This window comes from Sapajus apella, unplaced genomic scaffold (genome assembly GCF_009761245.1).
Source record: "Sapajus apella isolate SASKATOON/1434 unplaced genomic scaffold, GSC_monkey_1.0 scaffold87, whole genome shotgun sequence".
Classification (NCBI taxonomy): domain Eukaryota; kingdom Metazoa; phylum Chordata; class Mammalia; order Primates; family Cebidae; genus Sapajus; species Sapajus apella.
The window spans coordinates 3,516,604-3,539,094 of record NW_022437027.1 but is presented as its reverse complement, the minus strand read 5'-3'; the positions used below and the strand labels follow the sequence as shown (position 1 = coordinate 3,539,094).

The following is a 22,491-nucleotide window of genomic DNA, read 5'->3' as shown; positions in this document are numbered from 1 at the left end:
GCACTGGAAATAGTTATAGCTTTATAGGCATTGAAAAGTATATAGCACTAAGGAACTCAGATTAATGTGTAATATGAATTTCAGGGCTGTATGATGTGTGTGTTGGGGGACGGAACATGAAAAAGAGGGAAAAGAGGAAGTGGTTGATAGAGAAGCTTCCCAGAGTAACAAAGCATACAACATAACAAATTTGGTAATTCTGCTCTAAAACTTGGAATACACAAAGCAGGCCTTACTACTCTTCTGTAAGATTCCAGGACTCCCTACGCCACAGCCTCTTACCCACTAGGATGTAACAATCTATTCATAGCAGACACCTAAAATACCTGCAAAAAGTCCGGCAGCGCGAGTCTGTAGTCGTCATAATAGAGCCATTTGGCCAAACCAGGGTCGTGATCAGAGGAGAGGTTTCTGGGAATATGGCAATGGTATTTGCTCTGAGCAGGAGCCGTGGAATAGAGGGAGAGCAGGAGAGCGTCTCAGAAACTCCCTAGTGTTTGAGGGCATGTGGTGATAAACACTTTGTCCCAGACTAATCAAAAAGAAACACCGCAGAATTTCCTTAAGCTGCTTCTGAGTAGTTCATTGATTAATACAAATATTTTCATTCATTACTGAGTATTTTTCTAGTCTATTATAATTTAAAGGTACTGACCACTATTAATAATTAACTGTGGTTAACTTTTTCTAAAGGACACCCTGAATGAGTAGTTATAAATTACGCTTAAGGAACACAAACACTGTAAGTTGCCTTTTAAAAAATTGAATTCCTGAAAAGATCTTTTTTCCCAAGCAAATCACCAAAATGCTTCATAAATAAAAACCTGAATCTAGTAAACTCAAGGGTCATGCCAAGAGAAACAGTTAAGTCACAGACATGCTAAAGTCAGGAACATACATAAGAAAGTGGAGAATACTGAGTGCTCCAGGTTACCAACTCACTCTATGTCAACAGCTAAATGCAATGCTCTCAGGGCAGCTTAGGTACCAGCAGGCAGAAGAAGAAACAGCAGGAGGAGCTGATCTCAAAAACTAGTAATCAGAATAGCAAGGTGGAAAACAATCAGCCAGTAGCTGATGCTTGATGGGAAAGTATTCAAAAGAGTTTGAAAGTTTTGCAAGGCAAGTAAGCCACAATGGAACATGATAAATGAGATGACCTATCACTGGAGTATGCATTACTTTAAGCAACTGAAGAGCAATATTAACCATTCTTTGTTGACCTGTTGTTGATGGCAGCGGCAGCCCATTCGGAGTGGCTGCTGTAAAGCTGCCGGCTGCAGTAGAGGAGGCGGAGCCAGGGCTGTGTGCTCCAGGAAGCCAGCAGAGGTGGGAACAGGCAGGATCCCTGCCCCCTGCTGAGTTGGTGGGCTGGGAGCCCTGCACTTCTGGGGGCAGCTGGAGCTGCCCACCCATGGCTCCAGACCTGGCATCCCCTGTGTTTAGGGAACCTGGGACGCCCCTCCTGCCCCTGCAGGCTCAGAAGTGTCAGCTTCCACTCTCTGGCCTCTCCCCATTCCTGGTGCCTGCTCCAGGGTGGAGCAAAGTTGTGGTCAAGCTCAGGCACTGTCACAACTAAGCTGGGTGTGTGCACACTCAGGGCAGTACTGATACAGTAGCTCCCTGCTGCCTCAGCCCCCTCCAGACTTTAAGTGCCAATAAGCATGGGAAGGAGGCCAGTGGGGCTGAGGGTGTCACAGTGCAGGCCTGCAGGTGCCCCTTGGCATGAACAGCCAAGCTGCCATGGAAGACATGTTGATGACAGCATGAAGCAGACAGTTCCTAAGCGGAAAGGGGCAGGTCCCTAGTAAAACCCCTCCTTCAAGCCAGGAAAGGCCTGAAGCTGGGAACCAGACTGCCAGTTCTGGGTCCAGGCCCATCTAGGGCTGCCCATGGATCAGTCAGCACACACTTTCTTCCTTCTGAAGCCCATAAAACCTCCAGACTCAGACTCACACAGACGTGGAGACTACCAGCCACAGAAAGAAGCTACCACTGTGGGTCTCCTCTCTGCTGAGAGCTGGGCACTCGTCAGGATGACCTGCCTTCAGAAAGGAGCTACCCACTCTGGGTCTCCTGAGAACTGTTCTGTCAAGCAACAAAGCTCCTCTCTGCTCTGCTCATCCTCCAGTTGTCCATGTACATCATTCTTCCTGAATGTGGGTCAAGAACCCAAGACCCACCAAATGGGAAGACTGAAAGAGCTGTAACACAAACAGGACCTAAACACCCATGCCCACTTCCCCCATACTCACCACCTTGCAAGCATCAGAAGGCGAGAAGAGGTGTGGTCCTTCAGAAAGCCCAGACTTAGAGCCTCCCTGAGCCAAGCTGTGACTCCCTCTTCAGGGCTCTGTGGTTTCTGGTGTCTCCAAGTTCCTGGGTGCCACCACATTACCCTTGCTCAGACGTGTGTGCTTGCAGCAGAAGCCACTTGCAGTGCATCAGATCTAGCCACAGGTTTGCATGGAGCCAGCACCTGTGACAGCACCTGGAGGTGCCTGCCCCACTGCAGTAGCCAGTGCACCTGGCTGTGTGCAGTGGCTGGACCCTGCGCTCGCTCATACACCCCTTGCCATTTTGCATCTGGCACACCCTTGGCAGCTATGGGATCCAGGCTGGTAGCGCAAGCCGAGCACAGCCTGTCAGGCTGAGTAGGCAGAATGAGCAATACTCAGACAAAGGTGCCACTGGCCAGAGAGGTTTCCAGCTGGAAAAGTAACACCCAAAGGATCCTGTGACATTGCCACAATTATAGTTGCCAGTAAGTGCTAACACAATTCTCTGAATTGACAAACTCATTTGGATCTCTGACTGAGGCAATTAGTTTCACTACATGATGCATTTTAAATGGATGGTAAATTTTTGACTTTTTTTTTTCAGATGGGACAAATGCTGCTTTCCCATTTAACACATTCACAGATAGGTAAAGAAAGGTTGTAGTTTTAAAGTACAATATTATTTTGAAATATTGATTAGGATAACAGATTCACATACATCTTTACTGTGATCAATTTTAAATAAAAAAACTTCCATCTACAAAAACTCAAGGAAATATAAGTATTGTTCATGCAACTCCAAAATGTACTACCTCTGTTTCAAGATAATGAGAAATTGCCTCAATAACTCAGAAACTCATCATTAAGAAACCCGAGCTTGACTACTACTTTTATTTTAGTACACTCATAGATTTTTTTATTCTCTTAAATTAAAAATATAATTTTTATGTTTTACACGTTGGATTCCTTACCATCTAAAATAATCATTTGAAATGATTACTATAATTTCATTATTTTTAAAATTTTCAAATTCACACACTCATATGTCAAGTTTATTTTTCTTTTCAGGTGAAAAGAAAAGCATCTGTAAAGTAACACCTGTAGTAGGCATCCAGATAAAGCTCTAGAACTACCTCAAAACACTCTGAGTGTCTGCAGGATTGTTCTGGGGGCAGGAAGTATTGAAGACCAATAGGAGCTCTGACATGGAACCTTCTCCTGGCCCCGATTCATCCTCTCTCTTTCTAAAAAAAATTTTGAGATTGAGTTTTGTTCTTATTCCCCAGGCTGGAGCACAATGGTGCCATCTCAGCTCACCGCAACTTCTGCCTCAGCCTCCCAAGTAGCTGGGATTATAGGCATGCACCACAACTCCTGGCTAATTTTTTGCATTTAGTAGAGACAGGGTTTCACCATGTTGGTCAGACTGGTCTTGAACTCCTAACCTCAAGTGATCCACCAACCTCAGCCTTACAATGTGCTGAGATTATAGGCATAAGCCACCATGCCTGGCCTCATTCTCTCAATGGGACGCTTAACCTTACAAGAGTTGTGGTTTGACCTTGAGTCTGTGCCAGTTAGTGGAACAGATGTACTCTACACTTGCAGCACCAGGGAGCGGGGATCTTACCCATCCTCACTATTCTGTGAATATGTTTGCATTTTCTTCTCCAATATCCCAGACCCCAAGCTTAAAGGTGCATCTGAAACAATTGTTGAACTGCTAAAAGGTGAGAATAGTTTGGCCCAAAGAGGGTAGACAATAATGTTTTTAAAGAACCAGTAGAATGGTTACTATTCTTACATTACAGTGGTATATTTTCAAAATGTAGATTCTCACTTATATTCCAGAAAGCATTCTCTTGGCTTCTGTTAACTGTAGAATAAATGCATCAATATTGAAAAGAATGTCTTACTGTATTAGTCAATTTCACACTGCTATAAAGACATACCAAGTGTGATGGTTAATACAGAGTCTCAACTTGATTGGATTGAGGGATACAAGGTATTAATCCTGGCTATGTGTGGGTGCTGCCAAAATAGAATAACATTTGAGTCAGTGGACTGAGAAAGGCAGATCCACCCTTAATTCTGGTGGGTACAATCTAATTAGCTTCCACTGAATATAAAGCAGACAGAAAAATATGAAAAAGAGAGACCGGCCTAGCATCCTGTAATGAATGTTTCCTGCCCTCAAATATCAGACTCCAAATTCTTCAGTTTGGGGACTGGGATTGGCTCTCGTTGCTCTTCAGCTTCCAGACAGCCTGTTACATGACCTTGTGATTGTGTAAGTTAACACTTAATAAACTCTCCTTTATATCTATCTATCCATCCATCCATCCATCCATCCAGCTATCCATCCTAATAGTTCTGTACCTCTAAAAGAAGCCTGACTAATACACCACGACTGCATAACTTATAAAGAAAAGAGGTTTAATTGGCTCACAGTTACACATAGCTCAGGAAGCCTCAGGAAGCTTACAATCATGGTAGAAAGGGAAGCAAGCACGCCCTACATGGTGGCAGGTGAGAAAGTGTGAGTAAGAGCAGGGAAAACTACCTTAGAAAACCATCAGAACTTATGAGAACTCACTCACTACCATGAGAACAGCATAGGGGAAACTGCCCCCATAATGCAGTTACCTCCCACCTGGTCCCACCCTTGACATGTAGGGATTATGGGGATTACAACTGGAGATGAGATTTGGGTGGGAAGACAGAACCAAATCATGTAATTCACATTCAATGGAATTTTATTCAGATAATAAAGATAAAACTAAGGCATCCAAAGGCCAGAGGAGGAAATGTATATACCTACCAATACAAAAAAGAAGCACGAGAGTTCTGTCTTGAAGAAGAATTACTTTCTAGTTTGATTCAGTCTCCATACCCAATTAATATGAAATTACTTTGTAAATTATATCAAATTACTATGTAAATTATTATATCAAATTACTTTGTAAATTATGCTCTACAAGTATTGCATGGAGGTTTAAGATAGGTTCTATATCTGATTCCAACACTTCATTTTATTCAAATTTAGATAAAGTATCAATTAACTTTTAAAGCCAATTAATATGCAAATTATATACTACAGAGAGAAGCAATTGAAAACATAAAGCATTATGGATTTTGCATATTAATTTTAAAATGGCTTTGCAAAGACTGCATAATCTCCCAATGTCTATAAACTGCCTTTGCTTCCAAGGGTTCTTATACACTTGACTGAGATAAATGTTATTCATAATTTATATTACCTGTTGTGCTATCCTACAGGATAGATATTAATAATTCTGCACCTTGGCTGCAGTCACATAATATTACTTACATAAGAATCTTTCAATTTAAGGTTTTCTTTTGGAAAACACTTAATTCTCAATGGTTTTAATGCTGGAAAGTAAGAGCCATATTCTACTCCAGAGGAAAATAAGTAGCTCATCTCAAACCTGGTGGATATTTGAAAAAAAAAAATTGAAAGAAAGAGAGAGCAAGAATGAGCATGGAGATTATTGGGGGGGGGGGGGGGGGGTTAATGTGAAAAAAAGATTCAAAACTTTGAAGATTTCTTTCATGGTATTTGCCTTTCATAAATATATAATTGTATCTAAAAATCTACTCTTGTTTAATCAGGCTGACAAGTTGTCAAAATATGATATTTTCTAACACAATACCATATTTATTTTTTCTCTCTTATGACTGAAATGTTCATATGTGGAACATAAGTAAAAAGTTTTCTCACATGCATTTTTCTTATAAAAATGTCATATACATAACATAAAAAAGATAAAGACTCATGCATTAATGTGCATTATTAAAAGTTATTGGCTGCCTAATATTCCACTGAGGTTTATTCAGATTTTTACTATTATAAATAATGTTTACATCTTTCTATATATAGATGGTCCTCAACTTATAATGGTTCAGCTTACAGCTTTTTGACTTCACAATGGTGTGAAGCAATACGCATTCAGTAGAAACTTTTGAATTTTGCATTTTTCCCAGGTTAGCGATAGATGGTGCAATACCTTCTTGATGTTGGGTAGCAGCTGCATGCTGCAGCTCCCAGTCAGCCACGCAGCCACATAATACTCTACTGTGTACTGTGTTGCTGGCATTTTTTGGATATTGCGTTTTGTATTTTTGTGTCCTATCATGTCTGCAGAATGCTCATCTGTGTCTCCTGTTTCTGGTGAGAAGAAAAGGAAGGCAATTACTCTTGAGATGAAGCCCAAGATAGTTGCCCCGTATGAAGACACAAGCCAGTAATGGCCATTGCAAGAGAGTTAGGACTTTCATGATCCATGGTGTCAACCATCTTAAAGGATAAGATGTAAATCACCGAGACAGTGAAATTATCAGCATTGGTTAAATCCGCTATTATCACAAAGAGCTGGGCTGACTGATAATATGAAAAAATTACTTGTCATGTGGATGGAAAACCAGATATAGAGGTGCATACCACTTAGCCTACTGATGATTTAGGCTAGGGTAAGAAGAGTATACCGATGATCCTACATATATACAAATGTTTATAGCAAGACATGGCCAGTTCTATCACTTCAAAATGCATCATAATTTTCATAATATGAAGGTCTGTGGTGAGGCAGCAAGTGCTGATCTTGAAGATGCCTAAGATTTTGGGAAGAGCTGCATAGGATAAGTGTGGATGAGAAGTATTTACCAGGACAAATATTTAAAGTCAATGAAATGACCTTTTTCTAAATGTATACACCAGAGCATACATACATTCCCCAAGAGTCCAATGCCAGGATCTATGGCATTTGGAGGCTGTGTAACACTGCTTTGGGGTGTTATAGGGAAGACTTTAATTTGAGGTGGAAATGTTGCAGGGTTCAGATTCAAGCCTTTCCTAATCTACTGTTCAGAGAACCTGAGAGCATTCAAAATGTGAGCAACCACACACTTCCTGTTTATCATCACCATAACGAAAAAGCCTGGATATCAGCATTGTTTGAAGACTGGCTTTTGAACTGTTTTATTCCACAGGCAAGAGAATATTGTAGGCAAAACAACATTCCATTCAAGATTCTTCTGATCTTAGACAAGGCTGGAGGGCTTCCACAGCGGCGGTGACGTGCATCTTGATGTAAACGTTGTGAATCTGCTGCTGAACACAAATGCTTTCATTCAACCAATGGATCAAGGCACAAGAACTGCGTTCAAAGCATACTGATACGCCAGACATTCGCGCAGGCTGTTGGTGCGACTAAATCTGGCTGCATTCTAAATTCTATCCAGAACGTCACCACAACAAGGGAAGAAGTCACACAGCAATGCATGAACGGCATTTGGAAGAAAGTTTTGAAGACACATAAACACATCCAAAGGCTTTAACAAAGGTTCTGCTGTTGATGAAATAGTAGGTAACCAGATACTAGTGCTTAGAAAATCACTAGAATTGGATATTGATAAAGAGAAAATTTATGAGCTTGTTGGCATTGAGGCCCAAGAATTTTCCAGCGAGGAGCTGATTGAACTGGAGGAAGAAAGAAGTAAAGAAGTTGAGGCAGAGAAAGCAGAAGTTATGCCAAAGGCACCAAGGAAGTTCACAGCAAAGAAACTGGCAGAAATATTTGCTACTACTGCTAGAATGGCTTTTGGAGTTAGAGAAATGGATGTCAATTACAAAAGATTCACAAGAGCTGATGGCAGATAAGGGATGCTCTTGTTCACAGTAAAGAGAAATACATAATGAAAAGAAGAAACAAACTGTACAGTCAAAAATTGATATCTTCCTGAAGAAGACCGTGCCTGCTAAACCATTGACAAGTGTCAGTGCCCTCCTCTATACTCTGGTCTCTCAGAAGAGAAAAAGATTGTTAACCCTGTTGCTGCAGCATCTCCACCATCCAGCAATTATTTTTAGTTCAAACATTCTTCAGGCCCAGCAGGCATTCTTCTGTGTATGTTACTTCATGGTGAGTACCCATACAACCATCCTGTTTTTCACTTTCAATACAGTATTCAATAAATTACATGAGATAGCCAACACTTTATTATAAAATAGGCTTTGTGTTAGATGATTTTGCCCTACTGTAGGCTGATGTAAGTGTTCTGAGAACATTTAAAGTAGTCTAGGCTAATGGGCAGTAGTTTAGGTGTATTAAATGCATTTTCTACTTACAACATTTTCAACTTACTCTGGGTTTACTGGGACATAGCCTCATCATAAATTGAGGAGCATCTGCAAATATCTGACTATATCTCTGACTTCTTTATAACACTAAAAATGCAGTGCTATTCCAATTATCAACTTTACATATATTTATACATTATGCTTATTTATATTGTAGTATATAAAATACAGGTTATATATTTTCTGGGATATAATTTTTGTGTATATACATATTTAATCAGACATATAGTTATAAATTTATTCAAAAAAGAAAGAGAAGGAGAAAAAGAAGAGATGAAGAGGGCAAGAGGAAGAAAGGAAACATTACAAAAATAGTGGTACCCTCTGGATGATAGGATTGCAAGTAAATATTTCTATTATTTTTCTGTGCCTCTCTAAATTTTACTAACCACATCTCTTGATTACAAAAGTATATTGTCACATGATAACTAATTAACTGCAGAAAACTTTTAAACAGACTCTTAATTAAGTTGTTAATTTTTTTCCATATTAGTCATTCACTCAAAGATCTAGGTCAATGATTTTGAATTCCAGTTTCTAACTTTCTCCCAATTCAGGGTGTTTTTAATTACTTGGGAGAATGTTGTGAAATGCTTAAGATATAATCTCAAAAATTCAGTAAGTAAGGGTTTTAAATGTACCTTTCTGTATGCCACGTATCACTTTTGGAAGTAGGAGTAGAGAAAGGGGCAAAAAAGTTATACAGCTAAACACCAATGATAAAAGGTCATGGCTCCACGTGAACTGGGGATCCCTGCTAGGCACAGAGTTCCTGGGATCCTTTGCTGTTTTGCAAACCAAAATATCTGGGTTGTAATTTAACTGCATTATTTTATGGAGCTGTATAAATAACTTACATGTTGACTATAAATGTTTGTCAAGCTTCTAAAACATAATACTTATCCAAGCCTTTTCACAAGCTGGCTTGGAATCAGGATTGGCAATGAAGGTATAAGTAAATGATCAGTTTTACAGACATGTTTAGTAGTATACAATAAACATATAGAATACTTCTGAAAAGAGACCTGCTCAGCTTCCATTGCTTTAGAAATACATACCGAGGCAATTTTTACTGCCCTATCAATTTTTATTACATTGTATATATTGAGTAATTTGGTTTCTGCTATGTTTAATAACATTCTTAGTGTGTGCAATTTTGATTGTTCCAGATAAATACTGGAAGCCAATTTATAAACATCTTTCAGTCTGATTATATTAATATATGCCCAATTCTGATTTTCTAAATATTGTAAAAAAGATGACTTGACAGTGCTCTCTGCAGCTGTTGAGATGTTTCACATTAATAAATGCATGCTAGCAGATTTCGAACATCCAGAGTCAATTAATTTATAATGCATGAGTCACATCATGCTTATTGCTTCACTAAGGTAGAATCCTAAAAATGAAGTGTTTTAAAATCTGGGAGGAGAGGCTCTGCAAACTGACAAGCTTATGTTCCTGAGGGACCCAGATGTTTGTGGCTGAATCACAGCAGCTACCACTTACTGACCACTACGAAACACCAAGAGCTTTACAAAGGACATCTGTCTTTGTTATAATAACCCTGCAAATTAGGGGTCATTTCTACCATTTTGCAATTAAACAAACCAAGTTTCTGAGAGGTTAAGTAATGTTTCTTTAGTCAAACAGCTTCTAGAAGGGTAAGTTCAAACCATGAACATGGGTTTATTTGACTTGGACCCTTTTTTTTTTTTAAGACGGAGTTTCGCTCTTGTTACCCAGGCTGGAGTGGGATGGCATGATCTCCGCTCAATGCAACCTCCGCCTACTGGGTTCAAGCAATTCTCCTGCCTCAGACTCCCGAGTAGCTGGGACTACAGGCACGCGCCACATGCCCAGCTAATTTTTGTATTTTTAGTAGAGGTGGGGTTTCATCATGTTGACCAGGATGGTCTCAATCTCTTGACCTCGTGATCCACACGCCTCGGCCTCCCAAAGTGCTGGGATTATAGGTGTGAGCCACCGCGCCCGGCCGACTTGGACCCTTTTGAGCTCTCACTTGTGTCATGCTGGTTGCCCATGGGCTTGCACGAGATTATCCAGAGAAAGAAAGTGGCAGTGATGCTTAGCCCTGTTAGGAACTCGATAGAAACTATAGCTGCAGTAGTTAGAAATATCCATATATAAAACACTACACGCACACATACAGATGCACAGATGCACAGACACACACTGTTAAGTTCGTTCTTAGATTCTCCAGGAAATAATTCACCCAGGTTAAGAACCCCTGACTAGAGTAATGTAAACATTTCAGGGCCAGGCAAGGAAAAGTGTTCCAAAATGGAAACTGAGGATGAAAAAAAATAAAAACAATGACAACAAAAATCAGAGTTACAGAAATCAAGATTGGAGAGAATTTCAAGAAGAGAAATTGATTAAAACAAAGAGTCCATTGCATTTAACAGGTAGAAAGTCACAATTTGTATTGTAATTGATTGAGCAATGAGGCTGAGGAAATTAAGACAAGAATAAGCTTAGATGACAAGCAAGCATCATATGAAGTGTCAACTCTGGTTATTAACGACTGCCTGGAATAACATGTTTAGAATGTTCTGAGGCTGGTTGTAGACTTTGGAAAAGGGCACTGGGATTCATGGGTAATGTCTACAGACAGCAACAGTGGAAAACACGTGTGCTGATGATTTGCTAGCCTGAGTAGACACCTCTTTTTAGTAACTGTGCATGAAGAGAATAAAAGAAATAGGAGAGTAGCTAAAAGGGATATAGGGTTAGGGAAAGTTTTCTTGATTGTTTTTGTTGTAAGGTGGGAGGTACTTGAAAATGTTTAAAAATGGACAGGACACAGAGAATAGAAATGGCTTGCAGAACAATATCAGTATGCAAGAGAACACAAAAGGAAGGAGTCGGAGAAAAAGGATGTGGAGAAAGGACATCATCTTGTGTAAGATGAGAAGAAAGAAAGTGGGAATCAATACAAATAAATTTGCTGCACAGAGACAGAAAATGGAAGTATTCCATTCATTAAATCTCAAAGGACTCTGAAATAGTCTGCCAGGGGTGGGGCAGGTGTGAGAAGAATAAAATTGATTATTTATTCATTCACATATTTGTTGAACACCTACCGTGTGCAGGCATTCTTCAGGTACTAGGAATACTGTAAAGATGTAGCTAAAACAAAGCCCAGCTATCACTCTTGTGGGAGAAGCAGGCTTTAAGAGAATGTTTACAAATAATGTGCCAGACAGCGATAAGGGCTCAGCAGGAAAGTAAATGAGGATAAGGAGTCTAGAGAACAACTCGATGGGAGGGTGCTATTTTACAGGATGGTCATGGAAAGCCTTGAACCAAGAAAAGGAGGAAAAAGAAGCAGCAAGTGCTAATGCTCTGTAAGACAGAGATGTGCTTAGTGTGTTCCAGCAACTGACAGTGCATCTGGACTGGAGTGAGTAGGAAAAAGGATAAGGAGGAAAGTTACAGAGGAAAAGGAAGCAGATTAGATAGGACTTTGCAGGTCATGATAAAAACATGGCTTTTAATTTGGATGAAATAGCCATGGCGAGGAGGTTCTACACAGAGAAAGGACAAAATCTGATTTTTGTTTTGTTTTGTTTTGTTTTGTTTTGTTTTTGAGATGTAGTCTCGCTCTGTCATCAGGCTGGAGTGCAGTGGCACAATCTTGGCTCACTGCAACCTCCACCTCTGAGGTTCAAGTGATTCTTCTGTCTCAGCCTCCTGAGCAGCTGGGACTACAAGCACGTGCCACAACGCCTGGCTAATTTTTGTATTTTTAGTAGAGTTGGGTTTTCACCATATTGGCCAGGCTGGTCTTGAACTCCTGACCTTGTGATCCACCCGCCTCGCAGGCGTGAGCCACCACACTTGGCCCCACAATCTGAATTATGTTTGAAAAGGATCATGTACATTATGGAGGCAGTAGAAAGGCAGGGGTGTACACATGGAAAGACATTAGGAGGCTTTTGTAACATTCTAAGTAAAAGATAAAGGATGGGATTGGCCAGGATAATAGCAGCCAAGGAAGTAAAAAGTGGTCAATTTCTGATGCCAGACTTGCAGATAGACTGATTGTGGAGTGTGAGAAAAAAGAAGAGTCAAAATAACTCCAAAGGTGGACCAGAGCAATTAGAGCGGCGGAGCTCCTCTTCACTAACCCGCAGAAGATTTCAAAGAGGAGCAGCTATGGAGAGTAAGAGTGGAATTCCAGCATTTGGTTTTGAACATGTTAAGCTTGAGATATCTGGGAGACATTCATGTGCAAATGTTGAATAGATAGTTGAATATACAAGTCCAAACTTCAGAGAGTTCAGACTGGAGATACACATATGGGAGACTTTGGCATACAGCTAATATTTAAGGCCATGAGATTATATGAGATCACTTAATGAGACAATGTAAATAAGGAAGAAAAAAGATCCAGGAACTGAGCCATCAGGCTTTTCAAAATTGATGTATTCATTCATTCATTCATTTATTGAGACAGGGTCTCACTTTGTCACCCAGTTTGGAGTGCAGCGGTGCGATCAGAGATCATTGCAGTCTCACGCTCCTCCCACTTCAGTTTCCCAAGTAGCTAGTACTACAGCCGTGCATCACCACACTCAGCTAATTTTCTATTTTTTTTATAGAGACAGGTTCTTGCTATGCTGCCCAGGCTGGTCTTGAACTCCTGGGCTCAAGCAATCCTCATGTCCTGGCCTCCCAATGTGCTGGGATTATAAGCATGAGCCACCATGCCCTGCCCATTCCAATGTATAGAAACCATGAAGAAGAAAAGGACTAGCTCACAAGGGAGGATTGGTGAGAACAGCAGGAGGAACACCTTAAAGAGTGATCAGAACATGGAGATAAACAAGGAAAATGTTTCAAGACGAGACCAATTCATTGTGTTGAATGTGGTCCAGCACTGAATTCTGACCACTAAATTTGTCATAGTAAAGGTAACCAGTGCCATTGAGAAGACTGTTTTCAGCACAGTGGCAGAGAAGGAGGCCATCTTAGATTCGAGAGAGAATGGGAAAATAGTATTTGATGAGTGTGGGCAGCTCCTTCCAGAGTTTTGTTGTAAAACAGAGTGGGAGCTATAAAGAAATAGAACAGCATCTGGGAAAGATACAGAGTCAAGGAAGTTTTGTTTTAAGGACAATAGATATTATGGCATAATTCTATGCTAATGAAATTATCCAAAAGAGAGGAAAAAACAATGATACAGGAGGGAAGCAATTCATGTTTTAAATTGCACACCATTCTGAGTAGTGTGATGAAATCTCATCCTGTCCCACTCCAGCCCACCCAGTACCTGAGTCATCTCTTTGTCTAATGTATCCATGGTGTATACGCCACCTGCAGAAGGTCAACAGTAGCCTAACGCTATGTCAACAATGCCTACGTCCTTCACCTCAGTTCATCTCACCATGCAGGCATTTTATTATCTCACATCATCACTGAAAGGGCGAGTTTAACACAATAAAATATATTGAAAGACCACATCTGTATAATTTTTATGATAGCATATTGTTATACTTGTTCTATTTTATTACTGTTATCTCTTACTGTACCTAATTTATAAGTCAGACTTTATTACAGGTGTTTGTGGTATGTGTGTATGCATATTTATAGGAAGAAGCATAGTATGTATAGGATTTGGTACTATCTGCAGTTTGAGGCATCCGCTGAGGGTCTTGGAACATATCCCCTTGGACAAGAGGGAACTACTATGTAAAAATAATATAGATAATATTGTCTGTATTTATGCAATAAGAACCAAAAACTCAAATGCATAGAGTACTCATACAAATTTGTAATTTCCTGCCTACACTATTCTGAATTTCCTTATAATTCTTAGATATTATTGTCTTTATATATTATTCATGATGAGCTATTACAGAATTTAGTCTGAAAACAGGAAATCAGAGGCATCCAGGAACCTCATAGATAGAGAACCTACATCTACTGCCTGCTTTAAATCCTTTTCCTTGCACAGCTGTTACCTGCTACGGGTATTAATATACCCTTTCTCCATACCTCCTGCTCCTCAAGAGTTCAGATCCTCTATCCTTCACCTCCTCAGGATGAAAATAAATGGCCAAGCCTCATGGACAGGCCAACTGAGACACAAGCAGCAGAAGGCAGCTTCGAGTATCACATCCCTCCAGAGAGGTGGTGCCTGGGTCATCATTTCCCAGAAGGCAACAAGATAGGCCGTGAAATAAATAGCAACAGAAGGAAGCAGCTGCTGCCTGACTCCCTGCCCCTTCTGGTCTTTAGAATTCATGAATCCCCACACCTGAACTATGAGAGAGGCAGCTGCCCCATCATTTCCCTCCTACACCAACAATTGGGTACAGTTTGGCCCAGAACTGGCCACAGAGTTCAAGTGCAATAGCCTTTAGTGCAGCTCCAGACAGGTCAGGCAGAGGCAAGGAATGAGCTGGGCTTTGGGTGACAGGTCTAGGAAGAAGGGGACCACCAAGGACCCACAGCACAAACTCAGTAGTTGAGAAGACAAAAGATGAACAAGTGGCTAATGTAGTGAATTATTAATGTTGCAAGGATTCAGCCAAGACTCCTGTAGACTCTCTGGTCTGTACGGGAGCTTGGAGGTAGGTCAAAGCTGTGCAGTCATTCTTCTTTATATCAACATGAACGTACTAAAGTGAGGCTTCCATGTGTACAACAATGCAATGCCTGTTAAAATTTTTTAAAAAGTAAAACTTGTTTTTGTTGTTATTATTGTTGTTTTGAGATAGAGTCTCATTCTGTCACCCAAGCTGGAGTGCAGTGGCACCATCACAGCTCACTGCAACCTCCATCTCCTGGGCTCAGGCGATCCTCCCACCTCAGCCTCTCAAGTAGCTTGGTGCACACACCCAGCTAATGTTTTCTATTTGTTTTTAAAGACAGGGTTTCATCAGGTTGCCCAGGCTGTTCTTGAACTGAACTCAAGAGATCCACCTGCCTCAGCCTCCCAAAGTGTTGGGATTATGGGGTTGAGCCACTGTGCCTAGCCAAAACTCCATTTTATGCAGTGTGTATCAGGATAACTACTATGCAGGTCTGTTGTCTTATGCCAAGCAAACTTCAATAATTATATGCCATATATTAAAGTGTCACAATGCTTTTTAAAAAAAAAAAGAATTTACATGAATCTTTCTGTAGCAAGACCAAAGAAACTTCACCCCCCAGGTCACAAAACCTTAAGGATCACAGGAGCTGGGAAAGCTGAGTGCTGCTGAAGTGCGGAGGGAGAACAATGGCACTTGGAGCACTCAGGAAGTTACAGCAAGACAGGCTGACCACATTTTGAAGCTTGACTTCTACTCCATCAAAGATATTGACATCTCATTTTGACCAAATCAAGGCATAGTTAGGCCTAGGCAAAGCCCTTGGCTCCAGCCCCTATAGAAACCCTTAGCCCCGTGACCTCCCTCCAATGGCTATAAGCCCCTGACTCCCAGCACACTCTTGTTCCTGCTGTCTCTACAATCTGGCATGTCCTCCTGCTATTCACTTCTCAAAATCCCAATCCTGCTCTGAGGCTTCCACCTCTTTTCAAAGCTTTGTCTGCTTTTCTATAGCAGATGGGAACTTTATTTCTTCCGGATATCCACAGATCATTGCTCAATTCTTTTATAACATTACATTATGCCTTAAAATATAGGTATCGATATCTTATCTCTTCTAAACTGCATGTTCCTTGAACAGCTAACACTTACGGTGTTTTTACAATATGCCAGGCACTGTGTTGTTGGTTTTGCAGACATTAGTAGATACCATTATTCACCCCATTTTACAGCAGTGGAAACTGAGACCAGGAAATGTTGAGTGTCTTGTCTAAGATCACACAACTAGTAAGTGGAAATACTGAGACATACATTCAGGACTGCCAGATTCCTGAGCCTAGGTTTTTAACTACTACATTACACCACATAGTCCTTCAACAGCGGAAGGCATGCCATAAACATTTGATTTTTTTAAAATTCATTCTTTTATATGAATTTTTATTCAACCTACATCTATTAAGCCAGGCACTGCAGTGATGCTACAGAAACAAGGGAAAATAGTCCAAAACTCTTCAACAGGGAAAGTTATAGTCACAAATAACATAAAGAGGTTAGTGCACTTTAAGATTCCCATACTTTATTCTCATACTTCCCAAACAACTGGAAAATCTTTTGACAGAGGCACAAGTTATGAAAACTAGTTAAATTATTCTCTTCTCACTGCAATAAAATGATTTGTTATTGAGAAATTAACCACCTTAATTTATTTTAACAGATAACATTATACAATTAGCAATGCTGAGACTAAATCAGATACTGTAATGTTATCATCAAGAGTATCTGAATACATTTCTTTTCTCTCATAGCATAAATGTTCTCTGTTGAGACAGGAAATGTAGCTTAGCATTTTTAGAGCCACCGGCTAAATTACCTCTATTGATTAGGCTCGGCAGGTTCTTTCTGAACGATTCTAAATAACTGCTGAGGGATGAAAGAAAGTGTTCCATAGGCTGTAGCCACAGCATGCTCAGAGTCTACTGGGGAGAGAATAAAGCACTTGCCCCATGCATGAATAGGTCTGCCTCCCACCTGGAGCATGGCTGACTAGCCATCTCTGAAATCGTATAAATGAAAGGAAGTAGGCCTAGGTAGACATTTGTATTAATAATTGGTGTGCACGAAGTAAATTAGGCTATCCCACCAGGTCCTCCATAAAGGATGGAAAGGCAGTATGAACCTTCAGAAATAAAGTCTGCTAAAGCAATCTTTTCAAAACTTTTGACAAATTACAAACCTCAGCCATTTATTTTTTCTCACTGAAAGGAAAGTTCAAGGAAAAGTTTCAGTTCAGTTCACACACAACACATGTACAAATTCACATACACACAAAGAGTGTATAGGTGTATGAAGTATGAACCAAGACATGAGAGTTACGTAGCACTATCCTTATTCACAGAGGCAGTAAAGGGATCTGGTTCTGCCATTAGGCATCGGACGATTTTTCACCAATGTCAGAAGGCAGGTGCACACCAGTTCCAGGCTCCTTTAGCTCCTGTGTATCACGCCCCACGTGAACAACCCACAGCACAATAGAATCTGGCCCCCTTGTTTGCGCAGTCATGTTGCCATAGCAGGAACAGTGAAAAGCAGTCCCCATTAGAGGACAGAGGTCAAGTAATATAGCCAAATTATGGCTCAGATTTTTCATATTTTGAAAGGAAACAAAACATTTGGAACCTCTTTGCTTTTGTGGTCCTGGGGAGTGGAATTTTAACCTGCCAATTTTTTGGTGTAGAAAATTTACAGGTTTCTAAATTGTTTTCAACATGTCCCTTTCATGAAGGGCACATAGCAGGTAAAAAATAATGAAAAATATTAGCCCATTTAATAATTCTATAGAATCAAGTTTTCTTCTAATCTTTGAAGGAAAAGCAAGCTAATTTATTTTGACAGTAATATTTTTTACACCAAACATCACTGATCTTATGTCATTACATAATAAATTTTTATTCTTTCACTTGCTCAAACATTAACAATAATAATCCAAAAAGAATAAAATCAAAGTTAATAAATAATGGCAAAAGGAAGCTTGTGATATAAAATATAAAATAGTTTCTAAAAACATTTTAATTCAAAAATATATTCCCAAACTTTCTCTCAGTTCTATTGATATTTAAATTAAGGTGAAACATAAGCAATTAAAGACTAACAAAGTTTTGAAGTTTGAGTAATTAAAGGATAATATTATAGTACTTAAATAATAGAAAATAGACTCCCTTGATAGTGCTATTCCATTCCTTAACCACACAAAGATTTAAAAAACAAAAATGTAGTAGTTTATGGCTGATTAAAACCTGAAAAACATCTTTACCTAAAAGTTCCCATTATTCTTAAGTAACTGAAAGCTCTGCATACAGAAACAGAATGCATATTCTCATTCATCTTGAGTGTCACTCAAGAAACACATTTGATGTGGTTTTTGCCTTGATGACGAGGACACAATAAACTGTGAAAAATGTCATTTCTGGAAAATTTGTTGGCTATAGTTCAGCAAGAGATGAATCTTTTTAACAGATACGGCATGACAACTTTGATGAATTGAACTTTTAAATATATGGAGCATTAAAAAAGATATTCCCTTGGAAATGAATTAATTTAGATGCAACAACATATACTATATCATAATTCACTGTGTCTACTTTCATTACTGCAGAGTGGTTCTATCCGTGTGACAACGTCCCTCTTCAAACTCATATTTGGGCTCCACTTTCAATTCATTAACTTAAAAAATGAAGACCTAGCTTGGACCCAATCTCTAAGTTTTCTATTAACTCCTATCAATTTTATAAATTTTGTGTTTTATGAGCTCTGAAATTTTTCATGGTTTGAAGATAAAAATTTCAGGAAAATATCCTTCTGAAAGTTTTTTTTTTTATACTTAGCAGGAAATTTTGAGCTACAAGACAATTCTGACAAGATAAGTCAATATCTTGGCTAATTTCTATAGATCCATCATTTTGAAGCTTGTTTAAAAGAAATTAAAAGCTTAAAAATACCAAATATTAAAACTTAATGCTCCACTATGGGACTCTGTATTTGTATGTTTAGAGAGGGGGCTGAAATTTTATATAAGTACACATATTCATATTACTGGGCTTCATATGATGCCTTGATGGATAAAGTCAAACAACATTTAGCTAATTTTGGTTATAGTTTAAAAGTAAGAAGTTTGAAGGCCTGTAATTTAGGATACTATTCTTGCTATCCTAAAGGATTTAAATGTATACTCAGCATAGGATGAGACAAGGTGAGAACATATAGGTAATACAAAAAGTATCATTTTCAAGAGATTTATCATACGATTTTAGTAGTATGCTAGTTGCCATAGCTACTATCAGCCAACAAAGGCACATCTGAAATGATGACTTCTGGTCCCCAAGCAAGAAACCTTCTAATGTAAACCATCAATTGACCATTACCAAGCTCTTCCTAAAATGAATGCTTATATTGTCCATGGAGTCTAATTTACTTAAAAACATAATAAGTGTATTATAAATCATTGAAAGCATTAAAGTATGGTACACCTTGGTAATCACAGTACTTTAGAGCAATAGTTTGAGCTCCTGCTAGTATAAAGAGAAAGGAGACAGATCAACTTCCAGTAAGAATTTATAAGAATAAAAACTTTCTATTTAAATTTACTTTTAACAGAACAAAAACCTAGAAATGACTGGGGTACTTTAGTTATTGGAATTTCTAGACAGTATTGGAAATTCTAGAAATGAACATGGATGAAAGAAATTTCCTACTTTTTAAGGATACTTTTTAATGACAGAATAAAAGCTTTTCCTTCTTCATGATGAATAGAAAGAGGTTTCCCAATCCAAATTCATTTGCCTTGTGGTTCTGATTAAAATCTACACAAAGGAGACTTCATATTATAGGAAATACACAATTGCTATAGTGAGATCCTTATAAATTATGATATTTGATACAAGGTCAAGCAATTTTTCATTTTGTTTAAAATGTTCCAACAATCTAAAATTGCCCTCAGCTTGTTTATGTTCTTCAAACTCTCTTCTGTTAAACTCTATTAATACCACCAAACCAAAGATTTTAAAAGGTTTTTTTTCCCTCTAAACAAGGGAGCTAATGCCTATGGGAAAATAACATTCTTAACAAAACTCAGGGGATCTACTGAGACAAAGGAATAAATCCTCATCTTTCACAAGACTCTCAAAGTAGTAAACAATACAAGAATTGTATAATAGTTTCTTTTAAACTCATGCCATATAATGTACAAAGTAAGTTTTTATGTAATGGCAACTCCAGATCAGCTTTCCAGACATGAAGATTCAATGATTAGAGGCTTAACTTTAATATGCAAAGTAGAGGGTTGGGTGGATGTGGAGGGGGCATCAGGATAAATAATCCACATAAGTGGACGTGGAAGTTTAGGTCATTTCCTATCCAAGGATATACATAGGGCATATTGAATAATGGTCAGACTACCTGAAAGGAAACCACAAGCTGATTAGTTCCACTCCAAGGGATGGTTTTTAAAAACCAGTTGTTATTCTTCACCATTGATTAGAAGTCTAAATGGAAGGCTACATATGGTGAAAGATATATACATTCAGCCATTACCACAGAAGGGTGATAAATTATCCAGCATGCCTGCAGAGAACTCTCTAATCCACTCTTTCAATTTTCACTCTCACCTGTGAAAAAGGCTGAACTGTATGCCAATTGGCTGTTAATAATGCTCTCTGGAAGGGAGCAAGTTGAAATTGTTCCCCAAACTGCAAATCAAGAGACAAAGTATATATGTCTACTACTGTTGAATGAAATTATATATCAGAATAAAAGACCGTGTCTGCAGTACAGGGCTGAAGTATGCTTTCATGTGTCCTATAAAATCCTGGTGCTCTGGGCAGCACAAAACTCTTAGAATGCTTCCATTTCGTCTCCCAGAAGAGCATCATAACATAGATGTAGCTAACAAAGGCCTCCAGAAGGAAGCTTATGATATAAAATATAAAATAATTGTTTTTAAATTTGTAGTTTCCAGATTGGGTTTCTACTCTGCCTGCCAAATACTCTCCTTTTTTCTCATGGGCTAGCTGTGCAAATATGGATTTCACTGCTTTTTTTTTTTTTTTTTTTTTTTAGACAAAGTCTCACTCTGTTGCCCAGGCTGAAGTGCAGTGGCACGATCTTGGCCCACTGCAATCTCCGCCTCCCAGGTTCAGGCAATTCTCTTGCCTCAGCCTCCTGACTAGTTGGGATTACAGGCGTGTGCCACCACGCCCAGCTAATTTTTTTGTATTTTTCGTAGAGACAAGGTTTCACCATGTTGGTCAGGCTGGTCTTGAACTCCTGATCTTGTGATCCACCCGCCTCAGCCTCCCAAAGTGCTGGCATTACAGGCATGAGCCACCACGCTTAGCCAGATTTCATTTCTTAATGGAAGTGGTGACTCGGCCAGTTTACATGGATGCTTTAGCTCTTTTATCTCCACTCTCCTCTTCCTTCACAGAACACTGTGAGGTTTGATAGGTCCAAAGCCAGGAGGAGGGGAGCACACAGTGAGGCTGTCTGGTGTAGTCTGCAGGGCAGCCTACTTCGGCTGCCTCTCAAAATGCTCCTGACTCAGCTACCCGCAGTCCTTGGCCAGGTCTGCTGCTGGGCAGCAGAAATGCTAGCACCAATCAATTTCTTGTACATAGGTTCCAAATGCCAGTTTTCCAGGAATGCTTCCGCCTCACATATGTCAGTAGCAAAGAGATTGTTTTGTAACTTTTCTGTAAAAGTGTGTGAGCCTGTATTTATTTGCTACAGAAAAATAAAATGTAAGCCTTCCACAGCTTAGAGTTGACCCATATGTCACTTCTGAGCCAGGCATGCCCTAAGTCTGTCACTCTCCTGTCAGCCCTCACTAACAACTATAAAGCAAAATAGCACCATTGTATCAGTGCCTTCTTCATTGGGTCGTAGCATCAAATGACCTATGTGAACAGGCTTTTGATGATTTACTTTCAATTCAATGTATTGTATTATTATTAGGTAGGAAAGCTTATCAAATCAGGCATTCATATTTACACAACACCGCCAAGTTATAAGGTTGTGCACATGGAATATGAAAGCTGAATCAAGGAAATGGACAAAGGAAGGAGGAAGGAATTACAGAGAGAACAAAGCCATAAAAGACAAGCACGAGGGTACATCTGTGCATGTTCAGCAGGGATCTGAGAAAATAGAGCTTGAAGAGGTGTCTGTTTACAACCTCACTGTGATGGTTAATTTGATGTGTCAAACTTGGCTAGGCTACAGCGCCCAGTTGTTTGGACAAATACTAGTCTAGATGTTGCTGTGAAGATATTTTGTGGATGTGATTAATGTTTACCATCAGTTCACTGAGTAACGCAGATTTCCCTCAATAATGTGGGAGGGCTTCATCCGATCATTTGAAGGCCTTGAGAAAAACTGAGGTTTCCCAGAGAAGAAAGAATTCTACCTCAAGATTCAACATAGAAATCCTGCCTGAGTTCCA

General features: G+C 39.4%; 1 protein-coding gene and 2 long non-coding RNA genes across 16 annotated transcripts in view; 1 reads left to right on the top strand and 2 right to left on the bottom strand.

Annotated features, from left to right (window-relative positions):
- Nucleotides 1-22,491, bottom strand: part of COL25A1 (collagen type XXV alpha 1 chain) — a 527,190-nt gene that overhangs the window by 208,545 nt on the left and 296,154 nt on the right. The window lies entirely within an intron of this gene.
- LOC116534428 lies at nucleotides 4,129-9,426 on the bottom strand. The gene is made up of 3 exons (XR_004261711.1): nucleotides 9,417-9,426; nucleotides 8,216-8,382; nucleotides 4,129-4,140 (listed from the first exon to the last, which is right to left on the bottom strand). It is a non-coding gene; the product is annotated as an uncharacterized LOC116534428 (long non-coding RNA).
- Nucleotides 8,305-21,499, top strand: LOC116534429. The gene is made up of 3 exons (XR_004261712.1): nucleotides 8,305-8,392; nucleotides 9,889-9,893; nucleotides 21,489-21,499. It is a non-coding gene; the product is annotated as an uncharacterized LOC116534429 (long non-coding RNA).